Source organism: Peromyscus californicus, unplaced genomic scaffold (genome assembly GCF_007827085.1).
Source record: "Peromyscus californicus insignis strain IS unplaced genomic scaffold, ASM782708v3 Scaffold_17__1_contigs__length_78620276, whole genome shotgun sequence".
Lineage (NCBI taxonomy): Eukaryota > Metazoa > Chordata > Mammalia > Rodentia > Cricetidae > Peromyscus > Peromyscus californicus.
The window spans coordinates 17,713,192-17,739,584 of NW_026294469.1; the positions used below are offsets into that span (position 1 = coordinate 17,713,192).

The 26,393-nt window shown below is 38.7% G+C and overlaps 1 long non-coding RNA gene across 2 annotated transcripts in view; it reads left to right on the top strand.

Moving 5' to 3' along the window:
* The window catches only part of LOC128112611 (uncharacterized), a 235,094-nt gene that overhangs the window by 174,601 nt on the left and 34,100 nt on the right, over positions 1-26,393 (top strand). The window contains exons 6-7 of one of the 2 annotated variants that reach the window (XR_008219058.1): positions 20,394-20,472; positions 22,583-23,307. The exons of the other annotated variant lie outside the window; for it this stretch is intronic. This is a non-coding gene — a long non-coding RNA (uncharacterized LOC128112611). Of the gene's footprint in view, positions 1-20,393; positions 20,473-22,582; positions 23,308-26,393 lie in introns of those variants that run through there. 2 annotated transcript variants of the gene reach the window in all.

Consider the following 26,393-nt stretch of genomic DNA (forward strand, 5'->3'; position numbering starts at 1 on the left):
ACACTTTCTACTTCCTAGCTCTAAGTTTCTACTCAAGAAAACACAAAATAATCTGAAAGATATCTTTTTCCTCATCTAAAATTTCTACACAGGACAAGGAAAAGGGCATGTGAATTAAGTGCTAAGCATTACCAAATAAAGTAAAAATAAAAACACTAAATTAAGTATAAACTTCAAACCTTTTCAATGTGGATCATGAAGATTTTAATTTCCCTGTGTCATTTTCCTGCCTGATATGTAATAAAGCTCAGGCTAGTAATTATAGCATATAAACTGCAACTTCAGTGTGCTTTTCTTACTTCTAATAAGCCAGTTTAGGAAAGTAGGTTTCAGAAAATCCTCAGATCTTCTATTGTGTTTCCTCCTCACATTTTCTCATTGATGAAACACCACTGTCTCCATATACCAAAACTTCAAATGTGCTCTGGCACACTCTGGGCCTCTGAAGGTGTGGCTCCTTGCCTCCACCTCCGTCTGCATCATTTGATATCAGCTCCACACTGTGTAATCTTCACAGAGACCCAGAGCTCTCTCTTTATGAACTCTATGGAAGCTTGCCCTTTAGTTCAAAAGTTAGTAGGCAGCAGGTTGGAGCCATATCTGAGTTATAAGAAATCACAGTGACTGATGTCAAGAAATAAAGGTGAATTGGTCACAGATATGCACAAAGAGAGGGAAATGACTGAAAGGATAACTACACAGGTGAGCTTGGAGCTAATGTAGCCTGGTCATGATGAGCACAAGATGCTTTGGAGTCTTTGTTTATTTGGAGGGAAGCTGATATCAGAGCAGGCAGGCACCTGCTAAGGGACATAAGTGAGTTTTGGTATAAATAACAACCTCACCTGTCCCATTAGTGCAGGTTGTGTGTCAGGGAGTGCAACTTTATATGAAGTTAGCTGCTTCAAAGGGGAGAACTCCCAACTTCAGGGTGGTCCTGAGACTGTTTCCATACTGCATGGTCTAACATTCAATTTTCTTGCTATTGAGGATTTGGCAGAATGCCTGTTGCCGTTCTGAAAGGTTTCTGTCTCCAGTCATTTCATTGTGACCCTTCCAAAGGTGAATGTAGCCTTTCATTTGAGTGGTGGGGGCTGGGGGGTGTAAAGAAAAGAACAAAGGGATATGATCTCTTCACTAGATGAGTGTTCTGAAACAGGGTTTGTCTAGTGACCTGATCTACAAAGGAAGCATTCAGCTGAGTTAAGACCACATTGGATGATCAAGGACACTCTACAGATTACTGATGAAGTTTCCATGAGGTTAAGAGCAGAGGACCCTCAGGGCACCTACAATACTGGAAATAACTAGCCACAAAGAAACCCCAGCATATATATGTTCAACAGTTTAAAAGCATTGTCACATTCTGAATTTTTTTAATATCACAAAAGAATAATAGTAATTTGTTATGACATTTTAAATATAACAATTAACAGATTTAATATTATTAGTTCTAAAAACTTTTGAAATTGCTGGGCTCCAGATATTTTGATAATTTCTGACTCCCAAGATACTCTTTCATTTGGAAATTGTTGTAAGTGGACTTGGATGAAGAGGGCTCTTTAGTATATTCTCAGGACAAGGGAAAGGAAAAAATTTGTGAAGAATGCATCAGGCTTTTCAGCGGAAATGGGTAGACAAAAGCTCTCATCAAAGGAGTGGATGGTGGCTGCTATTTGGGGCATGAAGATGACTCTATAGTGACAAGTTTTACTGTCTACTATATTCAGCTTGTGCTTATAACTTTGAGGTTTATTCATTTAATCTACAGAATGACTCTGTCTAACAGTAGCAAATCACAAAGGCAAAGTGTCATCCCTGGACATGAAGTCAGAAGAACGTAAGGAGTGAACAGGCTTTATTGTAAAAACATCCTGTTTCTTCTGTCAGAGTAGATAGGTTGCAGATCCTGTGTGGATTCCTTGCAGATGGACTTGTGGCCATTTCCAAGCTCAGTTATCAATGAACCTGACACAGTCCAACATAACCAAGTCTGCAATCTCTAGGCTTGTGGTTTCCTTCACTTGGCACACAGACCAGATGTCCTTGGCATACTGCAACAAGAAAGTAGAGATTTGAGATCAATACCACGGAGGAACCTAGAGGATCCAGAACTGAGGATACCTGGAAGTGAAAACTTCCCTCCTTTGATCTTATTGCCTAGTCATACTCAAATGTTCAAGAAACACTGTTTCTTAGAGTTTATCATTATTTATTTATTTATTTGAGACAGGGTTTCTCTGTGTAGCTTTGTGCCTTTCCTGGATCTCACTCTGTAGACCAGGCTGGCCTCGAACTCACAAAGATCCACCTGCCTCTGCCTCCCGAGTGCTGGGATTAAAGGCATGCACCACCACCGCCCGGCTTATCATTATTTATATTATTTTATTTTGTGATGTTAGTTTCTCTGTGTGCACAGATGTATATATGTGAGAGTACCTGTGTGTATATGTATATGTGTATATATGCACATACACAAGAAGGACAGAAGTCAGTGCTGGGATTAAAGGCATATGTCAACATGCCCAGTATAGATTCCTTTATCTCATATGCAACTTCTAACTCTTACAATAACTCTGCCTCACCTTTCTAAAAGTTCCCTTAGCCTTGGATGTAGGAGTGTCATATAGATGACCTATTTAAGGCTGAGCATTCTATAGTAGCTTATTCTCTGTATGTTGGCCATTCCCCTATCCATCCCCAAAACTGGTTAAGGAATTTGATCTTAAGCAATTAATCGTATGTAAACCATGTCCAACCCCAGAAGCCTGGTTTTCTTGTCTTATCATTGGTGCCTTAAATGATCCCTGTTCTCAAGGAACATTAAAGGATGAACCTGTTTCTATAATATGTGCATGAATAAAAGAATTATGCATACTTCATTTATAAAATACTACATACAAATTAATATGTACACAAATTAATGCATACAAATTAATATGCACACCACAGCTATGTGCATAGCAATTGAAAGTATACAACTTCATTACATGTTCTGGTATGTTGAATGAAAGCAGAGATAAGTATTTCTTTCATCATTCTAGCAAAGTTATCCAGATATTTGATCCACATCTCAGTTCCTAGAGTATTTAATAGATAATCAGTTGTTATGATTAACAACATATATGTTTATTTTATGCCAAAAGTTTTCAAAAATAACATTTTTGAAATGGGGTCAACATTAAAATCTGCTAGAAGTCAGGAAAGAAAGAAAAGCTTTGGAAATGGGAAAATCTCCCCAGATCTCACTGGGCTACTGACTAAGAATGGATACTCTGATAGATTACCCAGTCGTTCTTAGTCTCTCTAATCAGAAAAGAAGAAAACCAAGGTAAACCAATTCCCAGCTGTTTTCTCAATAGACTACTCCATCAATATGTGTTTCTAAGTTCCTAAAAAATTTGGGCTCTATGATTATACAAAGTAAAGTATTTCCTTTCATACCTCAAAAATGATCCTACATGCCAAGCTCTAAAGCAGTTAACATGTTCCTCCACTGTGTTTTTCCCAGTTGATACATATGCAGGTAGATGAAAAGATGAATGGATGGGTATGTATGTATATATATATATATATATATATATATATATATATATATATGTATATATATATATATATAAAATGTAGATGATTCTGAAGGATATTAGTATTAATCTACATGAGACTATTTAATGGATAATAGGGATTTATTAAAATACAAATTGAGGAAATACACTGACGAATACAGAACAGAGTAGAAAGCTGAAGTTGTCCTCTGATCTGACTGGGACTGAATCCATCTGGCAGGTAGGAGCAGGGAGAAGAGTCATGTGACCCTTCTCCTTTCCCTTATAAGAGGTCACATACAATGGCAGGAAACACCACCTCCTTTGGGTCCCATGGCCCAAGGTCATGGATGGAGTAAATACCACTACAGGATGATGATGACAGTGATGGATGAATTGATTGACAGATGATAGATAGATAGATAGATAGATAGATTGATTGATAGATAGGCAATAGGCAGGTAGGTAATATAAAAATAGATACTGGATGATAGATGATGAATAGAATATAGGAGATAGACGAGAAAAGATGGTGAATAAATAATGGATATATGCATAGATGATAGATATAGACATGATATGTGGAAAACTAATAGATAATAGATAAGTAGATGGTGTTTATATGTTTACTTCCTCTAATTTTCAAGATATAAAAAGTTCGTTCCCATAGCCACACAGTGCCAGCTGCACAATAGAGCCAGGTGTCCAGTCAGTTTGGCTTACTTTGGGTCACATGGGGACAAGTGTTCTTCTTCCTCTCATTACTCAAAACATGAATATAAATTGTATGTTAAGCTTCAGTTTGACTCAACATGTGATAACAGAGCTCTACTCCTTTCCACAGAAAGATTTAAAGTAACAATAAAAAGGAAAAACGTTAGAGACAACAAGGATTCCAATTTTTTTTATTGTCCTTGGTGAGACTATGAGAAATGGAATTTTATAAATTGCCAACATTGTTCACAAAGTTGGCCCCAGCTATGCAATGCGCTGTTCTGTTCATGACTTTGTACATAACAGCGTTTGATTTTTCATTGAGGATAAGAGAAAACAATTGTTTCTCTCTGGTGGAAATTAAAATGAAAAATTCTGACACTAAATCTGGATTCAGAAACCTACACATCATATCTCCTCATTGTAATTTCTTAGATTTGTCTCAAATATTTTTACCTTTACTGATAAATGAAAGAAAAATTCATATTTAATTTAGTTCCCAAGATGAAAGAAAAAATTGGTTTAGTTTTCCAGATTGGCACTGGTTCTTAGTATTATGGATGGGGAAAGAACACCATCATTCAGAAAACTTAAACGCACTTAAGATTTGTCATTATCAAAAATTTTTTATATCAATTCATCACATATGTAGTATATATAATTATAGTAAGAATTTTGGCAATTTCCTCCTAAAACCACTGGTATATGTATACGTACATATTCTGATGTATACATAAATGTCCTAGCATTTACAACATCATCCTCTGGTAGTTTGACCTTTTACAGAATTTCTTGGAAATTTAGAACACATGCCTTCAAGACAGTGTCAGTTAAGACCTTTAGAGTGACTGCATACCAACATCAGGTATTACTGAAACAATCACTTTGGCCCAGTAAAACAACTGGAGTGGTTGTTTATGCCTATTTGATATTAAATCATCAATCATAAGGCTTCTTCAACAGACTGTTCTGATTTCATAAACATACAAATGTATGTGCCAAATATTTGCTGATTTAAAATTTTGGAGCAGTTAACAAAAGGATTATGTATTACTAAGATAAAAATATATCTAAATATTCCACATAACAATGCCCTTATACACAGGGATATAAAAGCACCATGCTCCTCAGTGGTTTTCAACATAATCCAAGTGATCAGACCACCTGAAGGTACTAGAGAGGCTTCAAAATATAAGATATTTTTAGACTTAAGAAACCTTCTGGTTGTCACATTAACACACACATAGACATGGCACAACAAACAGTTAATTTGAGAATTTAATTAGACCCTTTCCCTCTAAATAGATAAGTAACATCACCAGTTGGTTAAAATAAGGAATAACTATTCAGCAATCAATAAAATAGTAGATTCAATGAGCAGTAAAGAAGTCAGGAAGTCCCTTCTAGGATTTCTGAGCCCATGACTCACATGTGAATTATACCTAGCAACTTAGTTTATTATCACTACAATTATAAAAGCAAAAGGTTTTAAATATGAACATGCAGACTGAATTAGATGTCCAAGATGTTATGAATGGACATGAGATCTGCCACCCAGAAGACACAGATGATCTATATTGTTATTATCCTGATGAAGGAGGCGATTTATACAGGTGACAGTACACTCAGCTCTGTGTGGTAGTTGGGTGACACCTGTCTCGGTTCAGTGGGCTCCCTGCCTAAATAAAACTGAATGCAAAATAGAACAAAGACACAAACTAAATCCATCATCAAAGATAGATAATTGAACTCACTTCACTGATTGGGTTCTATATGATTTGTGTCCAAGAATGTTTAGAAAGAAGAGATAGCTTCTGTTCTGTGGCACAGACTAGATGCTCCCAGAGTCAACCTCCCTCCTTTAGTCTCTGGAATCTCATTCTGAACATTCTGTCTCTTGTATTCCTTCTTCAACCTCACCTGTCACTTGATTCTGAAGATTATTCTCAAGAGACAGCCCATGGCTTCTGTGCATGTCCAGTGTCTTTTCTAATTGGCAGATGCTCATTCTCAAGTCATCCTGATTGGGAAATAGAATGAGCAGCCATCATTAATCAAGGGAGGATGGTGTAGCCAGGTGAACTCACTTGTGTGACTAATGAGTAACAGATGTTCCTGTTGTATTAGTATCATACCAGGGAACCCTTCTTTACCTACATCCACGAGTTTCTCTATAAAGTGTGGAATCTGTAACCTGGAGAAAGGAGAAATAAGAGATCATATGAGAAAAGTATCACTATTCATTCAACAAATGCTTCAAAAAAAGGGTCAACTCATTTATGAACTGGGGTTCTGAGAATAGCAGGCATTTTATTAATGGAGGAGGGCAGTACGCAATGAATAATCAAGCATGTTAAGGAAGGAAGGAAGGAAGGAGATATTGGTAGGGAAAGTGGTAAGCCAATTTATTGGGAGGAGACTTGCTATCTGGCCTTGTTCTCTTTTCTGTGCCCTCATATGATCATTTCAATGCTATATTTGTACATGTATGCATGTTCTATGCCAAGGTGCATGCTCTAGTAAGGAAAATTGTCATAGCAAGATACTTTCTCTTGATGTACAATTCAGCCTATAAAGGATAATGCTGTGGGATGGTCTGTATGTCAAATTACTCTGATTGGTCAATAAATAAAACACTGATTGGCCAGTGGCTAGGCAGGAAGTATAGGCGGGACTAACAGAGAGGAGAAAAGAAAGAACAGGAAGGCTGAAGGAGACACTGCCAGCCGCCACCATGACAAGCAGCATGTGAAGATGACAGTAAGCCACGAGCCACGTGGCAAGGTATAGATTTATGGAAATGGATTAATTTAAGCTATAAGAACAGTTAGCAAGAAGCCTGCCACGGCCATACAGTTTGTAACCAATATAAGTCTCTGTGTTTACTTGGTTGGGTCTGAGGAGCTGTGGGACTGGCGGGTGACAAAGATTTGTCCTGACTGTGGGCAACACAGGAAAACTCTAGCTACAGGGTAAGACTTGAATAATATATAAATAAGCTAAGAGAAAGAAAATGATGAGCGGGCAGCCTAGGAGAGAACAATGTGGGGGTTGGTAGATATAAGAACTGAGAGAGATCCTAATTCCCCCAACAGCACATACTGTAGTGTCCTCTTTTGTACTTTGCTACTTTCTCTGATCTACTTTCTCCTCAGTTAACTAAACCTGAGCCTAGACTGTTTCCTTGGAGTGAGAGTAGGGGCAAAGACCTTGTCTTTCCTTTCTTAGAGAAAGCAGTCATAATGACAATGACAGAGGTTCTCAAATAACCAGAAGACAAAGCTAGAAAGCATCTTGTAAACTGTATTTTCCATGAGAATTTCTCTTTCTGGAATTTGAGCCAGAATTCTCACTGCAGGAACAATAACCTAAGGCTTATTGGGAAAGAACTCCTTCCAAGTTCTGCCCCACCCCCGCTTCATTTCCACATCTCTATGAACAGCTGTACAATTCCTGGCCTTGTAGACTTCATGCTTGGTCTTATACTGCATTTATTTTACTTAAAAAGTCTCCCAAGGGAACTAAATATATATGATTGCTGGCACCCCTTAGACATCCATGAAATCTGTTGAGAACATGAATGAGTGATGAATGATAACTTACCAACTACAGCTCAAAGGTGAGACAAAAATGCAGAAATGGAGGCAAAAAAAGTGAGAAGAGAGTATGGGATAACTGACTTTGACCCCAGTTATTGCACTGAAAGGCTTTATCTTTGACACCCAATCTTATTTTCTGGTGCCCGTTAGCCCCTCCCACTATAGCTCACACACGTCAACTGCCTTCTTGCATCCTGCAAAGGCAGGAGGTAAAATAAATGTGAAGAACTATGTCTTGGTTGAAGAGAAAGTATATTCTTCTCTTTACTTGTCCTAACATATGTAAGCCAAAGAGGACATTTTAGACTCATCATATCAACTTCAGAACAACCGAAGTGTCAGTCCTGAACCCAGCACATTCTAGTCCATAATTACACCATCTTCTCATCTTTCATCTTTAATTTCATAGAAACAGATATACTTATTATGAATAAATGAGATAAAAGCTTTAAAGCACAAAGGCTTGTCAGACACAAAGAAGTTTGTCAAAAACTTTACAAGGACAGCAATGTTCACACTAAACTATCCTCCAGTATGTGTTTTTTCTTTCTTTTGCTTCTAATTTCAAACATCTTTATTCTTTCTAAAGTACTTATAATTTTCATATAACTGATACTTGATGGGTGATGTCATTCTGTATGCTGTGAATGTGTGGTTCTGATTGGTTGATAAATACAGCTGTTTGGCCAATGGTGAGGCAGAATAGTGTTAGGCTGGACATTCTAACTAGAGAGGAGGAAGGAGAAATGCAGAGCAGAGGAGATGCTGCCAGCTGCCGCCATGAGAAGCAAGATATAAAGATACTGGTAAGCCATGAGCCATGTGACAAAGTATAGATTTATAGAAATGGGTTAATTTAAGATATAAAAGCTAGTTACCAAGAAGCCTGCCATGACTATAGTTTAAAAATAACAAAGCTGTGTGTGTTACTTCGGTCTGAGCTGCTGCAGGACCACGGGGATTATTTGGCTTACTTATCCACGGCCATAGTTCATTGAGGAAATTCAGAGCATGAATTCAAGGAAGGAATCTGGAGGCAGGAGCTGAAGCAGATGTCATGGAAGAATGCTGATTCCTGACTTCCCCTCCATGACTTACAGAACCTGCTTTCTTATACAACCAAGGTGCACCTGTTCGGATATGACACTGCCCACAGTGAACTAGAGCCCTGGGTTAGTTATTGTTTTGTTGCTGTGAAGACAACGTGACCAAGGCAACTCTTATAGAAGAAAACGTTTATTTGGGGGATTGCTTATAGTTTTAGAGGATTAATCCATGATCATCTTGGTAGGAAGCAAACACTCATGGGACTGGGACAGTAGCCAAGAACATTACATCCTGATCCTGAGACAGGAAGCAGAGAAAGAGACTGGAGTTGGCATAAAATTTTGAAACCTCAAAGTCCATCCCCAGTCACTTTGGATCTAATAAGGCCATACCTAAACTAGCAATGCCACACCTCCTAATCCTTCTAATCTTCAAACAGTTCCATACTCTGGTGACTTAGCATTCAAATATATGAGCCCACGGGGGTCATTCTCATTCAAAAATTTTCAGATGAAAGAGTAGTTGTAGGTAACACAGACCTGAACAATGGGAAGAGTTCCTGGGGAGGCCATAGATTAAGTACTATTCTTTGGATAATATTCATGTTGGAGACTGTAGCTAGAGTTTTCCTGCCTGGCCCACAGTCAGGACAAATCTTTGTCACCCGCCAGTCCCACAGCTCCTCAGACCCAACCAAGTAAACACAGAGACTTATATTGGTTACAAACTGTATGGCCGTGGCAGGCTTCTTGCTAACTGTTCTTATAGCTTAAATTAATCCATTTCCATAAATCTATACCTTGCCACGTGGCTCGTGGCTTACTGTCATCTTCACATGCTGCTTGTCATGGTGGCGGCTGGCAGTGTCTCCTTCAGCCTTCCTGTTCTTTCTTTTCTCCTCTCTGTTAGTCCCGCCTAGACTTCCTGCCTAGCCACTGGCCAATCAGTGTTTTATTTATTGACCAATCAGAGTAATTTGACATACAGACCATCCCACAGCAGTAGACATTCAGATTTAAGAAAGGAGCATTTTTTTTTTTTTTAGCACTAACATGCATACAAGTCTAAGAGATCACTATAGCTCAGATGTTAAGGAAAAGAAAGAGCAGGACTGAGGCTAAGATGAACCCTGAAGACGCTCCTCAGTGAGACTTTCTGAAGAATGCTAAGGTTCTCTATGGAGTTAAATAATAAAAAGAAGAGAGCAATCATGTGGACAATTCATAGTGATACAAAGACAGACACACCACAGGGTGAGTTCAGGGATCCCCTTCATGTTTTAATTGTTCTTTGCGGAAGGGAGAAAAAGGAGGACAACTTAAGCTTGGTAACCTATGTCATGGTAATAATTACAAGCCAGCACCTGTGTACACTCTTCATTACCATGTGCCTCCAAAAGGGATGCATCATCAAAAATGAAACAAGAGTCAAAAATCTTTTTGATGAATATGTTTTTTCACATTAGGAAATGATTTGAAGCCACATACCATGAACTTTTCTCAGGAAATCCAACTGGAATTGAGCTAAGATAAACTTCTGGCAATTTCTGTTTTCACATAGGAAGAAGAGACAAAGTACACATATTCAAATTTGTAGCTACATGTGCACTGGCCTTGCAGTCATTTTTACACACTCCCAGAAACAACACTGCTATCCTGGCAAGGAACCCCTGGGATGATACAAACCTTTAAGGAAAATAATATTTTGTGATGTAACATCTTTATTCATTTACTTACCTGATTTCTGGTTATCATAGTTTCCAAGTCAGTCATAGTCTATGAAATTTAAACATATTGCTGGTTGATCAGTTACTACAATAAGAAACAAGCTGAGGTACCTATGCTACCTGTGAAAAATATTTGTTCTGTGCTCTTGAATGACTGAAGATCCATTTATAAGGTGCAGGTACAATTTGCTAGAGGAGCTTGGACATTTGCATAGTCAACATGATACTATACCCACGTACTTGTGGTGAAATAAAGTAGTAGGTTCTCACTTCCCCTGTACAAGACCATATATAACTAGGTGTATATGGGGGCAAAACCCTGGTGGACCTGTGTCAAAGTTGCCTGAGGATCATAAGTGGCACAGAGTTGAAGCTACTTTTAAAGGACCTACTGATGGTGGCAGCAGTCCTTCCTCTAGCCTAATGGAAATACGTAACTCTCCCTGGACCTGAAGCTCCCGAGGAAGCCCCTCCCCTCACTCTGTCCTTTAGCACCCTCTATTTACTAGCCTGCAATTGGTAGCTTCTACAGTTCTCACTAACTGTGAGAGAGGAAACTGGGTCCCAGTGTCCATGAGAATGTTCAACATCAAGAGAACTTTAATTGTGTTTACTTTAGAATCTATAAAAGGCATGTGTCTAGTCATATATCTGTTACTTACTCAATTGTCCCTCATCATACACACTCTCTTGCCTTTCTCTCTCAGTAATTCTACCTCTCTCATTGAGAGGATCGAGCAGATACCCTAAAAGGCTGCTCAATCTTCTCTTAGAGATCAGGCCTCAATTTCAGTTTCCTGAGATTAAACAAGCAGTTTCTGAAAGAGCCACAAACAAAAGACAATCAATCACTGGCATATATGACCACAGAGCCAAAGGAGATAGGACATACCAAGCCTGGACCATTGAGCCAGCCCCCAATCAGTACATACTAGACCAAGCAGCCTACACAGCAGATCAAGGAAGAAGGCTAAGAATTGTCCAGAACTGCCCTAAAACTGAAAACTAGTTCTGACCAGTCCCTGACTAGCCCTGGCCAATTAAAATGTACTAATATGATTGCCACTTGCTTGAGCCAATCCTATGTAAAGTGACCTAACTGCCTTAGGACCCCCCTTTGGCTATGCTTAAAAGGAGCCCACACATCCCTCTCTTGGGGGTCTTCACCATCTTGTCTTTGTGTGGGATGACAGGCCCCAGCATACTGGAACAATAAATGTTCTGTGGAACTTCTCCAGGACCATGTCTCTCTCTGATCTCTTCTTTTCCGGTGCTTTGCTTTGTCTCATTCCTGTATCTCTGTGATTCATAATCTCATTACCTCTCCCTATCCCTCACTCTCACACTCTCTTGTGCTCCCTCCTTCTCTAAACACTCAGCATTCTTTTGATCTTCCAGTACCACTTACAATGGACTGGAAACAGGAAACATACTTTTATATGGACAGGTCACTAATGTTGTAGGAAATCCACCTTAGCACATGATCCACATCAGAACCTCCAGAAAAGCATAAGAGGAGTAAAAGTACTTAGAAACATCTGAAGATAGGAAATCAGGACTGCAGATGCTGCAAGGAATGACGTACTGGAATAGGAGAGCTATTAATATCCAGACATTTAAAAGAGTGTTATTATTCATTCGTAAAATTATCCGTAGGTTTTTAAAATTTTCTCAAAGTTACCTAAGTCTGCATTTGTACATTCATTCACAGGTTGATAAGTGAATGACAGATAACACCTACACGTGCCACTTACTATGGAAAGATCTTCAGAGATGAATGGGGTGAAATTTCTGTCTTTGAGCATCAGGCACAGATCAGATAGAGAGAGTTGTGAGACAGTTCACTTCCCATAATGCAGAAGGATGACAAGGCCTAGACAAAGTAGGGGAGTTCAAAGCAAGTACTTAATCGCCTGGATTTTCTGGAAAGAAAAGAAAGAAGAAAATGGTGAGAAGGAGTGCAGATAGGAGGAAGAGGAGGAGAAACAGAAGGAAATGAAAACGACTTTAAACTACTTGCCCACTTGAAATCTTAGTGTCTGAATACCCACAAGGGAATCTTGATGAAAATACTTTCCAGCTATAATTGGACAAATGTGTAATCCATTTGATTGTTATTCACTACTGCTACCTGTTAGCTCTGATCAGGCCATGGACCTTCCCCATTACTTTAGCATTGTCTTAGCTTGAGAAGGCCCCAGAGTATCACTTACACAAGAGAAATCTGCTAACACACTTGAATCCCTCTGTAGCATGCAAACAATGTTGAGCACAGTAGATTTTCTAAGTTACCCCCTGGACATACTCCTCATCTCCCGGCATGAATGACTGTTGAAAGAGTTGATTCAATACAAGGAAGATGCTCATTCCTAGGTTTGGGCTGGAGACTTGCTGCATTCTAGAGAGATACAAAGTTATGTTTATGCTTTCTGAGGAAATGACTAAACTGTTTGTCCATTGGGAGAAAGGTATGGGACAGCCATGCCCACCTGTGCTACAGAGCTAACTAATTATCAGCCTCTACTTCATATTGTTCCTGGACCACTGATGAAAACAATTGTGCACTAGCTTGTAGATAGGTGTGTATTTTCCTAGCAGTCACTCCCTAACTCTTAAGCTCTCACTTGTCCATAGGAATGCTTAAATTATTAGAAGAGTCTTAGGTGCTTGTAGGCAGCCCATGGAGAGAATCTTCCTCTGTAGTGGATCAATGTGACATAAAATACAAGGCCCAGTCTCTGTGTGAAGAGATTTCATTTTAGAATTTTTGGTTCTTTGCTCTTGGGTGGCCTTGCTACAATAGGAATCAAAAGGGTTTAACAAAACTCAGGATGATAACAAGTCATTTATGCCTGTAATCTAAGCACTCGGGAAGCTTAGGCAGGAAGATCTCATATCTGGGGCCAGAAAGGGCTATAAAGTAAGTTCTACACAAGCTTAATTTACATACCAAAACCACATTTCAAAATATAACAATAAAAGAGGAACTGTCATAATAATAATGATGATGAGGATGATGATGAAGAAGAAGAAGGAGGAGAAGGAGAAGGAAGAGGAGGAGGAGAAGAAGAAGAGGAAGAGGAAGAAGAAGTTTCCCAAACCTTGTGATGCCCATTATTATGATGGCACTATTTTTTTTCAATATGCTCATCCTAAGTGAAAGCACAAGTAGAATTAAAAATATTAACAGAGGAAACTTCTAAAACTTTGAGAGTAGATACATAATACACAGGTTTTTATCATACCTCTGCCAGAAGAAGCAGACCAACAGAGAGGGGGGGCAGGGTGGAGAAGAGATTTAAACTTTTAAACTATGAGATTAAACTGGGTCCCCAACCTATTAGAAAAAGATATTATTAACAATCACAGTTTTAGTAGACCCAAATCATTAAATTCGCAGAAAGTTAAAAAGAGATATAAATTCTTATAAAAAAAATAGAATAACACTCCAATAAAAGGGATAAATCTCATTCCAAGAGATAATGTGATGAAAATATCTACTAAAGTATAGTGTTACTAAAGACAACATGGCAATATTATCAGGTTGTTCCTGTTTAAATCAACAGGTTAGTTCTAAATTTTGTATGTGAATGTAAAAGACAAACCAGTTTTAAGAGTAGGCAGACCTGCTTCCTGAATTTCAAGCTTTATTATATTACTTTGTTTTCATCAATTTAAAACACTTCAATTAATCCTAAATCAAGGAATCAAAAGCTAGTGTAAGAGAAGAATTTTGCAGTACATGTATTTGTGAAAATTCTCATGTAAATATAATGTAAAGAACTACCATGGGTCAGAAAAGGTACTGTGATGAATTTGCATTACAGTTACATTCTGGCTTAAATAAGAACACCTGCCCTCAGGTTTATTTGTTGGTGGCTTGCTCCCCAATGCCACAGTATCAGGAGGCTGCTCCACGGTTATTTCTTCTTCCAGGTAGCTCCCTCTGTGCAACAGTATGCACAATCTCATCCCATGCTGCAGGTGAATGTGGCTAATCATGCTGCCAATCAAAACCGTCTCGTAACGAGATGGCAGAAGTGTTGTCAGTAGAGAGCGGGCCTCATTCTATTACTGAGAAGAGGCCAACTGACCTTCCAGAGAAAAGGTAGCTGGGAACATGAGATAATTACCATTATCTCTCCATCATGAATCACCTAAAGACAGCAGTTGTGATCAATCTGGACACCTATGACTCCACTAGGGGACAAAGCTCCCTGGAATCAAGCACTCAGACCAGGCAAAGATCTACGTCTCTAGCTAATAGCTCACCTCTACTCAGGATCATACCGTTTCTCAGTCACACAGTTTAGAATAGAGATAAGGAGTCTAAAAGTGGAGTATGTTTTCTACCTTTGTTCACATGCATGTCAGCAAAGAAGTGGTTAAGAAGCACACTCCAATGTTTATGAATTGTAAAGTCAAATATATTCTTTAGCCAGCTTTGTTCCTGGTTGTCTCGTTATGTGAGAGGGTAAAACCTCTTAGACGTGTAAGTCCATTTTAATTTTTTTCTAAAACTTTCCTTTACTAAACAGTCTTCCAGTCAGACTGAAATACTAATAGCATTCTAAAGTATTAAAGTAAGTCATATCATACTTATTGTGATGTTTCTAAACATCCTAAGTTCAGCATTGCTCCTTTGTACTTCTGAAATAGCTAAAAATATCCAGGACACAAGCAAACAGCCATGGCAGAATTTCATGGAAGGTATTGGGACAGAGTAAAAAAAAAAGTTAACTCTTAACTCATAACCACACAATAAATGGTTAAAGATGACTCCGGAGCTAGAAGAGAGTTAGATGTAAGACAAGAAGGAACAAGAAATGTTCACAAGAGAAGCCAGAAAGCCTCAGCTGTGGATGGCTCTTTGAATCAATGGCAAGACTTTCCTATTTTTCTAAAATTTAAAGTTATGTTAGGGGAGGTAGCTCAAACCTACAGCCTCAACACTCAAGAGGCTGAGGATTACCTATACTACATAGGTAGTAGTATAGTACCATTGAGGATAACCTTTACTACATAGGTAGTAGTATAGTACCATTGAGGATAACCTATACTACATAGGTAGTAGTATAGTACCATTGAGGATAATCTATACTACATAGAGAGTGCCAAGCTAGCTTCAGTTGTAATTTAAGACCGCTTAAAAATACTCAGAAAAAATATTTATGAAGTAGAGTACAGGTTGGTTCAAGAGGAACACAAGGAAAGGAAAGGTCCTTGACAGTAATTATATTCTTCAAAAGTGCAAACTGTCCCTCCTTGAAGTTCATCATATTTCCCTGATTCACCCCAACATTTTGCTGTGAGTCTCGATCTGACGTTCTTTTTACATCTATAACTTTGTGAGATGGGATCAAAGATAAACATCATGTACCTCACAGTAACCCCATGTAAAAGCCCATATGTAAGGCATACTATGGAGAACTGGCATGCTCCCAGAAGGAAGAGAGAGTGCTCACAGAAGGCAGCAACTGCATTACATAGAATGGACATGTCTGTGAACAAGGCAAGACATCTGCAGAAAGGACTGGAAAGGGGGTTCAGACTGTTTTCTGTTGATTGTTCCCATGACTGGTCATCCTCTGGAGCAGTATTCACTGACTCCCACAAGTTGTATTTGATACAGGCATCTGCCTCATTCATCCATGAAGAAGATACAATCTGTGTTCCTCTTCATTGTATTAAAACACTTTGGTGTAAAAGGACATAGTATCTTATGCTTATCATCCCAGCACTTGGGAGGCTGAGGCAGAAGGACTGCTGCAAGCTAAAGGCTAAATAATACTGTGTAGTGTGTACAAAATAGTCAAGGCAAAGGGAAAAATAGACTTGTTTGAAAAATCAAATCATAAAAAGAGCATTATAAAATCAATCGCACAAGAGAAATAATATCAGAAATTTAAAAACAACCTCCATCGATCGCCTTCATTGAACTCCGTTAGTTTTTGTTTACTTCCTAAGTGGAAAAGACAGGAAGTGAAACCCCTTGATGTGTTCCTCTGCAGATAACAGATACTGATAGCAGCACAAAGCCTAGCAGCAAGGCCATAGCCTTATCTCAGCAGGATGAATTATTCACTATCGCAGCCTTCTTCAACACTGGGATATGGAAAGAAGGTGAACTTTACAGTCCGTGCAGCACTTCTGGGGTCAGGCAAGCACTTATCTTCAGAGCAACAGAGGAGCGTTAATTTTACAAGGTCCTCTGCTTGAATCTCCTTCAATGGAAAGGCAACCAGGACCTTATCAGCCAAAGAGATCGGCCTTGGAACTGCGAGAGAATGGGCTTGTCTTGAAAAGAACGATCTCAGGCTGGGAAAGGCATACATTTTACTGCAGTGCATTTGCAGTTTCACATCTGAAGCTGCCTGAAACTTGTGTGTTAACATTGTTTTCTTCTCTTTTTTCTTTATTTCACTAAAAATAAAATGGTGTGTGCATATATCTGTGGTACATATATGTGTATATGTGTTTTGATACATGTGCATTCACATGTGTGAAGATGCATGTATCTATGTATCCATGTGTCTGTGGAGGCTTGTGGATGGGTTAGGTTAGGTATCTTCCCCTGTTGCTCTCCACATTTCTACTTGCGACAGGCTCTCTCATTTTAACAGAGAGCTCACAAATTTGGAAAGTCTGGCTAGCCAGCTTGTTCTGGGGATCCTGTCTCTGTCTCCCTAATGCTGGGATTACAGGTGGGCCACAACACGCACTTGCCACTTAAACATGCTGTGGATCTGAACCTGGAGCCTTAAGCACATTATGGCAAGTGCTTTACCCACTGAGAAATTTCTCCCTAGTTGTCTCAAACATTTTCTTGTGAGTCCCAACTTTGCATTCTTTTCACAACGATAGCATTTTGTAAGAGTAACTCACCGTGTACCTCACCAGAATCCCATGGTAGAAATTGCAGATCCTATATGTACCCTGTTTTCCTTCTTGCCACATGTCACTTCTACTGAGCAAGCTTTATATATGGACCCTTGGCTCTATGAGTTGGAAAGTCTTTCACAACTTAGCAGTCCATTCCTTTTATTTCAATAAAATGCAGTTTCCTATTTTGCTTTCCATTTCTACGATAAACAATATGACCAAAAGTAGCTTTGGGAGGAAAGGGTTTATTTGGCTTATAAGTTATCATGGTAAACTTCTGCTTACTGGCTTGTCTTGGGTTCATGTTCAGATAGTTCTATTATACAACCAAGGCCCACCTTCCTAGGGATAGTACCACCCACTGTGGGTTAGGCATCATTCCTCATTTAGCAATTAAGAACATGCCTCACAGATATGTCCACAATCCAATCTGGTGGACAAAATACCTCAGTTGAGATTTTGTCTTCCCAGGTATATCAACTTGATCAAGATTAGCCATCACTGAAGAAGGAATTGTTGAAGTATAAATTTTTGAAATTACATTTTAATGCCTAATTGCAACATGAGTTTCTTCTTTCTCACATACATTTTGGGTTATAGTTGAAAAGAAAGTTAACTAATTGAGATTTACATAGCACAAGTTTATTCCTTCCCTTCTGTGCATGTATGTAAACAACGTTGGTGATTTAGCCTTAAAACTTCTGCCATGTTATAGAAACAATTACTATTGATAATTAGATAAGTGAACTGAAATATTCATAGGTGAGAGAACCTTGATTTAATTGAGAAATTAGCTCTGTTTCTGACTCCTTGTACGTGAAATAATTCATCAAATGCAATAATGCTTATGTCACTTGGTCAAATAAATGTAATGATAATTGAGGGGAAATGTCTTTCATCACTCAAAATACATGGTCACTTGAAATTATTTGTAAAATACATTAAAATAACCCTTTTTTGTTATTGGAATAGTAAGATAATTTCATCAACAGAAGATTTTCAAAACCAGGAGATACCAAATTTAAATAAATTGTCTAGTAGACACCAAAGACTAATGTCAAAGAAAAGATTTTTATTAACTCTGCAAATGGAATCTCCAAACACTGGGAGACCTGGTTCAGAGATGAGAACCAAGATTACAATCCAGAACAGCTTCACAGATCTAGGAAATTGCAGGTTAATTTTAATAAAATGACTCAGAATAGGAGTATGCTGTGGGCTAGGAGCAGCATATTATTACTTGAAGTTGTAACATAGTAAAATTTCTGGGGTCATTTTTCTTTCTTTCTTCCATTGAGATACACTTAAGTTCTGTAGAAATTTCAGGCTTCTTCAGAATCCTACACCAGGCAAGTTGATGTTTAATTCAAATGCAGTGATTTTTGAAGCCTTGGCAAAATGCCAAATAAGTTGAGTTGTGAACTTCTCAGATTCTTCTGAACTTGGAAATAATCGTCAAAGTTTAGCTAAAATAGCTAAATGTTTCAGGGGAGAAGGAAATTAATTTTGATACTGATGAGAATGCAGCCATCATCTTCACTTCCACTCATCATCCAAAATCTCTTCAGACCTGGGTCTGTCTTGTTCAGGAATAGAAAAGAGTTAAATGGTAAGAATGGACTTGCTGTTGCCCTTGAGGAATTTCAGTATCTGAGAGTCATCACAAAGAGGCCAATGTGTTTGAGAATGCGGTCTAGGATTTCTTCCTCTAAAGGAACTCCATGGCCACTGGAGACATGGAGCTGTTAATCAATTAACATAGCAAAACAAAGGTTAAAGCTTGACTAGGTATTGTGACATCTGCCTAGAATCCAGCACTTTTGTGTTTGGAGAAATTTATTCAAATAAAATTTAAAAGTTAGTTAAAATCAGAGGGAAGGAATGGAAATGTACTAATAAAGAAAGTGCCTATTGTAAAATATTAAGGGCCTGTGTTGCAATCCCCAGCACCAAAGTCAAAAAGGCAGAGGTGGTAACATTCATTTATAACCTTGGTATTGTTGGGAAGGAGAAGACAGGCAGAGATCCATGGCTCACACAAGAAAGTATAGCTTATCAGTGAGCTGTGTGATCAGTGAAAGACTGCCTCAAAATATAAAGAAGATGAAATGGAGGATTTAGGGAGACACTAAACAATAACCATTGGCCATTGGTCAGGAAGGCGACAGAGAAAAAGCACAGGACTCTAAGAACATACTCATAGTACAATCACTGTTTCTGTACATGGAAAGACCAGTGGCTGCTCATCTTTGAACCTCTGAGAACAAGACCTGGCTTCATCATCTCAGGAGTACCTCCAACTGCCCCAAGGTAGTTTAAATTCCATTTTTAAAACAAAAAGTATGTATTTGGGTGTAGCTGGAGTTTTCTCCAGTCCTGCCTGGGCCCACAGCCAATCAGACCCAAGTAAACACACAGAGACTTATATTACTTATAAACTATATGGCTCTGACAGGCTTCTTGGTATCTAGTTCTTATATCTTAAATTAACCCATTTCTATTAATCTATAAGTTGCCACATGACTTGTAGCTCATTGGTACTTGATTCTCATGGTGGCAGCGGCTGGCAGCATCTCCTGACTCAGCCTTCCACTTCCCAGAATTCTCCTCTCTTGTCCCACCTATACTATACTTCTTGCCTGGCTACTGGCCAATCAGCATTTTATTTATCAATCAATCAATCAGAGCAACACATTCACAGCATACAGAAAGACATCCCCAGCACTTGGGTGTTGACTGGAACACTGGAGGGTGACTTTAAAAATAATCATTCCAATTGCTTACTGAATTCTTAGACTCCAAGAATGAAAGATATAAGAAGTCCTTTACTTCTCCGACATACCACTGGACAATAATTTTATTATGTTTGGATTTTAACAGACCACAAAACAGGAACAAACACTTGATAGAAAATCCTAGACTCAGTCTATTCCATGACTAGTGACATGACTTCTACAAGGTGAGTTAATCTCATTCCTTTAAAATTAAGGGGAAATATTCTATTCTATCAATGTGGGTAGATTATTATAAGATTAATGTATCTTTAAAATATTCACTCAATATTTTCACAGTTGAATATGGTCCAAATAAAGGGCAACTCTGTAGTATCACCAATATTACTGCCTAAATATGAGCTAAACAAGAATAACAATAGACACTTTAAAGTGGATGAGACCTCAACCCCACACGAGGAACTATAGGCAACTCAGGAATGCTGAGAGTAGGATAAATTGTCCTCCCACTGAAAGAACACATCAATTCATTATCCAATACCAAATGGTCAGTCCTGAAAACAAATATACAAGTAACACACATATTAACTAGTTTTTATTTAGAAATATATATGTAAGTACATATAGGTATATATATGTAACAATAATTAAAGAAAAAGGAGACCATGTATTTGAAAGATCACAAGGAGAGGAATATGGAAGGGTTTGGAGGGGAAAAAAAGGAAAATGGAAATGATATAATTGTATTACAATCTCAAAAACAAATGAATAGTAAACAAGACAATTCATCAAAGATTGAATTTCACTATGTTTACATGTTGAATGAATGAACATGCATGTGCTTGTGAATATTCATATAGAGGTCAATGGTCATTGCTTAGTGTCTTACTAAATCCTCAGCTTTATCATCCTTTTTCATATGCCAATGGAAAACACAGTAGACAATATAACCTCTAAATCTAAGTACCTAATTCATATTATCAGATTTCAAATATCATAATATTGTTGGCTTTAGAAACCATAACAGTGTATAAGGAAAGGCCTCCCATGGGGAATCTTAGACTACTAGCAATAGTGGAGAGGGTGCCTGAACTGGCTTACCCCAGTAATCAGATTGGTGAATACCCTAACTATCATCATATAGCCTTCATCCAGTAACTGATGGAAACAGATGCAGAGATCCACAGCCAGGCACTAGGCCTGAGTCTAGTCAAAGAGGGATTCTACGAGCAAGGGGCATCAAGATCATGATGGGGAAACCTACAGAGACAACTGGACCAAGCTCGTGGGAACTCATTAACTTTAGACCAACAGTTGTGGAGCCCCCAAGGGACTGGACTAGGCCCTCTGCATAAGTGAGATAGTTGTGTAGCTTGATCTGTTTAAAGGGCCCCCTGACAGTAGGATCAGGATCTATCCCTGGTACATGAGCTGGCTTTTTTTTTTTTTTTTTTTTTTTTTTTTTTTTTTTTTTTTTTTTTTGGTTTTTCGAGACAGGGTTTCTCTGTGTAGCTTTGCGCCTTTCCTGGAACTCGCTTTGGAGACCAGGCTGGCCTCGAACTCACAGAGATCCACCTGGCTCTGCCTCCTGAGTGCTGGGATTAAAGGCGTGCGCCACCACCGCCCGGCTTATGAGCTGGCTTTTGGAGCCCACTACTTATGGTAGGACACCTTGTACAGCCTTGATGCAGGGGGAGGGTCTTGGACCTGCCTCAACTGAATATACCAGAAAATAACATTTTTAAAAATGTACAAATTGTGACAATATTACCTTCATTTAATTTTTCTTCATTGGGGAATTAACATTGACAAATTCATTTACTCAATAATCTGGTGAGAAGGTGGCTATTAATACCACCATTTGATTTTAAAAAAATGGAACAAAAAGCAATTATTGGGTGAAGTCATTACAGTTAGTAAATTGAGAAACTAGAAAATATATGCAGGCAGTGAGGTCAAATCATTTCATAATCACAATACTGCAAATAAAGTGTAGTGAACATTGTAAATGACTTTTATAATCTAATAAGCATTAAATTTTATGTTTAGTGTGTGTGTGTGTGTGTGTGTGTGTGTGTGTGTGTGTGATTTTTTTCTTAGTGGTGTTTTTTTGAGTGCAGTGGGAATTACTAACAAGGCAAGGTGTCTTACTTAGGGTTTCTATTGCTGTGAAGAGACAACATGACCATGGCAACTCTTATAAAGGAAAACATTTAATTGGAACTGGCGTACAGTTTCAGAGGTTTAGTCCATTATCTTCATGGTGGAAAGCAAGGCAGCATGGAGGTAGACATGGTGCTGGAGAGGTAGCTGAGAGTTCTACATTTTGATCTGCAGGCAACAGAAAATAAACTATCACACTGGGCATGGCCTGAGCTTATATGAGACCTCAAAACTGACTTCCACAGTGACATACTTCCTTCAACAAGGTAACACCTACTCCAAAAAGGTCACATCTCCTAATAGTGCCACTTTTTATGGGCCAGGTATTCAAACACATGAGTCTATGGGGGATATATCTGTTCAAACACAAGGCACCCTCTTCATTGTTTCTCAGCAGTGAGTCTTGGGGTTGGTGTTTCAGGCTCCAACTACGGTGGGTATAGAAGAGTGGGCATACCTGATTACCTGGAAACCTTTTTTTTTCTCCTCCTTGAGTTTAGCCTCCAAAGAACTGGATAAATTTGTTTTCTATGATTACAAACATTCCACAATTTTAATATTGTCAGATTTCTTCCCCAAGGAAACAATCTCTAACTGTATGAAACTTGCTGCTGTGAGTTCTTTGAACTGAATATGCTTCTTGAGCTTTTGTGTTCAGTTTGGAGATCATGGGGCTGAGTCAGCACTGTGGCAGAGACCCTGGGCCAGCTCCAGGCTGCTGCTCATCACCCTGCTGGCCATATTTGTCAATGACAGGTTCCCTTTTCTGTCACAGCTGCACTCCCTCACTTGTCACTGCTGAAGCATCTCCAGTTCTGTCTCTCTCCACTGCTCAGTTCCGCCATCCTTCCCACCTCTCCATCGCAACTTTATTCCTCTCAGTGGCATTGCAACTTCGGTGTGACACACAGTATATTTTTTTGTCTACACAGCTTTATATACAAATACTTATTGCAATGGAATCAGTGATCTGGTTTCTGAAGCACCATAAATACTGGACTATTTCTGAGACTTGGATCCCATCTCCTGTTGTTGCCCTGAGTCCCGGTGATCTTTTAGTTGGACAGGGCATCCAGGGGCAGGACCCACTAGAGCTCTAGGCCATTGCACATCTCTCTGCCCTTAGCAAAAGTCATCCTGCTGCCTCACTCAGTATTATATGCATGCCTGTGGCCTACGGGCAGTTCTGTGGCAGTGATGGCTCAATGCTGTAGGCTGGGTCCTTTGGCCCACATGGAGGGGACCAAGGGCCCACCGATGAGCCCCACTGTGGTCCTGACAGTGCAGCTGCCACCATATTGAATTGGTCTTCAAATGGTTTTTAAAAGATTCTGATAACAGAAATTATTGATGTGCTGGGGACACATTTACCAGAAGGTACAGCCATTCTCCCTGATTCTCTTCTTTGAGTTTCTCAAAGTAGAGCAGTGCTCCTGCTGGGGCTTAGGTTCTGGCAACATCCATGGCTCCTCCACGGCAGAGTGCGGAGTGAAGACATTGAAGCCTGTTTCTGTGGTATGTCCTGCTGGATTCTGTCTGAGGCCTGAGGACCTGTCTGCATAGTTGCCCCTGATCAAAAGGCAGCTGCAGCTGTTGGAGCCCCAAGCTTCCCCAAAAGGGCCTACTTGTTGACCCCATCCGCTGCTCAGGTACCCCAGCGCCCCACTGATACCCTGCTCACATTCCTCCTCAACTCCAGCCTGGACCTGTTGGTGCCACTTTGACCTCTCGACCCAAGTCCAGGCCTCGGGCAGATTATGTCCTTTCATGTGCTGAACTATGTCACTGAATATATTTTATTTTCAAGCAGAAAGGAAGAGAATGTCTAACTCAATGATCTAGAGAGTTCTTTCTCCAAATGACACTATCAGAAAATTATAAAGTGTCTTAAAAACATATACACAATACAAACAAAGAAATCCAATGAGTTTCATAAATACCTTAGAGGAAATATAAATATTATGTGATTGGGCTAGATAAGCCCACGATTTCAGAAAAGTTGTTTCTCTGCAATTACTATATAAATTCAATGTAATAGACAACCACAATATAAAATTTTAGTAATTTTTGGTAAAAGAATATTTTTAAGAAATCAAGATTTAGTGAAATGCCATCTGAAATGAAATTGTTGTAACTAAAAGATAACTAGGCTTGTTAAAAGACTGCAATAATTACTTAGGATGGCCTCATATTAGCTGAAAGTCAGAGATTAAGTCAATTGAGCAAGATAGAGTTTAGGTTTATATTCACACCTGATTTATGAAGAGGTGATACTATAGGACATGAAGTAACAGACACACTTTTAATATGTGGACAAATGATTAATGGAGTACATTAAAATTTAGAACTGCTCTTTATTAAGTGACAGCTTCAATAAAGTAAAAATACAAGCTGCATTTGGGAAAACATTTACCTACCACATATATTTTCAAGGAAGTATTTGTATCTAAACTGTGTGAGTTATTTACATGAAATTATTTATATGTAAATTTAATAGGAGAAAGTAAATTCTCATTTTGTGGATGGAAAGGTGTTTAACTCACTCAAAACATGAGTAAATGACATTACAAACCTACTGAAAGACGAGTAACTCCTGAATGGCCAATAAATATCTTGTTGAGTGTTTTCACTATAGTTTAAAGTAAAGGAAAAAAATTAAAACACGACATGCCTTTCCAAAGTCTTCACAACACCAGAATTCAATGGTTTGTATGATGGGGAGGACATAGAACAACTAGTGTTCTTCTGTAGAAGGTAAGTTTGCACAACCTTTCAAAGTCTATCCCCAGTTACTATTCCAATGCATGCATACAGCAGTTACTCAGAATTTTCTAACTTAGTATTCATGGTAACTTCATTGAAGCTCCTATCCCCTCTCTTCCTCTCTCATTTGTTCTATATCCCTCTCTCTATTCCTACTTGCTCCTTCCTACAATCCTCCTCCCCTGTCCCTTTTTATCAGTACATATATCCAATCCATACTGCTATCATTTTATGTTATAGAGAAATACAACTTCCTATTTTAATGTCAAATGTTGGCAGTGATACTCTAAGCCTTGAATTGTTTACTGATGAAAACATCTAGTATTTCATCAGTAGGAATAATGCTCACTACTTTGGAGAAGTAAGACCCTTTAGGAGTGCCAACTTCAAAAATAACTGATCCTCAAAATAAATAAATGAAATAAAGGAAACCCTGGAAAAGCATCTTCAAACAGGATTTCCAAGAACCCTAGAAATTAGTGGAAACTCTGCAAAAGCATATAACTTACTATGAGAACTGTGAATCCTGGTAAGAAGTTCACTCCGTGGTGTTTAAATTTGCCTCAATCATAGCTCTTGCCCATTCACAGAGCTATTTGGTAGTTTTGAAGTACAAAGGTCTTACAGTTCCAAGGCAGAAGTCAGCTTAAGCTCAAACAGCCATTTAATATGACATGGAGCCCCCACAAAAGCCCAGTTGTCAAAAGTTGCCAGTTTTATATGTTCCATATTGCTTTGATGAGAAAATTCACTCACCATATGTGTCTCTCCTTCAAGATTGACTGCAGCTAGTGGAAACCCCTTTCCTAAGGGATGTGAGACAAAAATAATTAGAAGAAAAAAATTGACAAAACAGTTATCTATGCGGTATATTAGCTTTAGAAAACACAGGAGTTCAAAGACAAACCTGAAAAATGAGACGAGCAGAGGAGCCTTTTAAAGAACTGAACTATCACTCAAGTTTTAGACAACCATGCATGTGCGTGGCTCTATGTGATTGTCTTGCTCAGGCTTGAGCTCACACACCTTAAGAAATTCTGAATTTTAACATCTCAATGACCCTGAGCCTGTACTCAAGGAGGAAATAATGCTAAGCCAGTTTTAAACTGTCCACAAACCCCTCAACAAAGACTGAGAAAATTATTGGATGCCATAATTTATGCTCAAAAAGTAGATGATCTCTAAATAAGTTGATGGACTTCAGTGGTACTTCCTAGGAAAT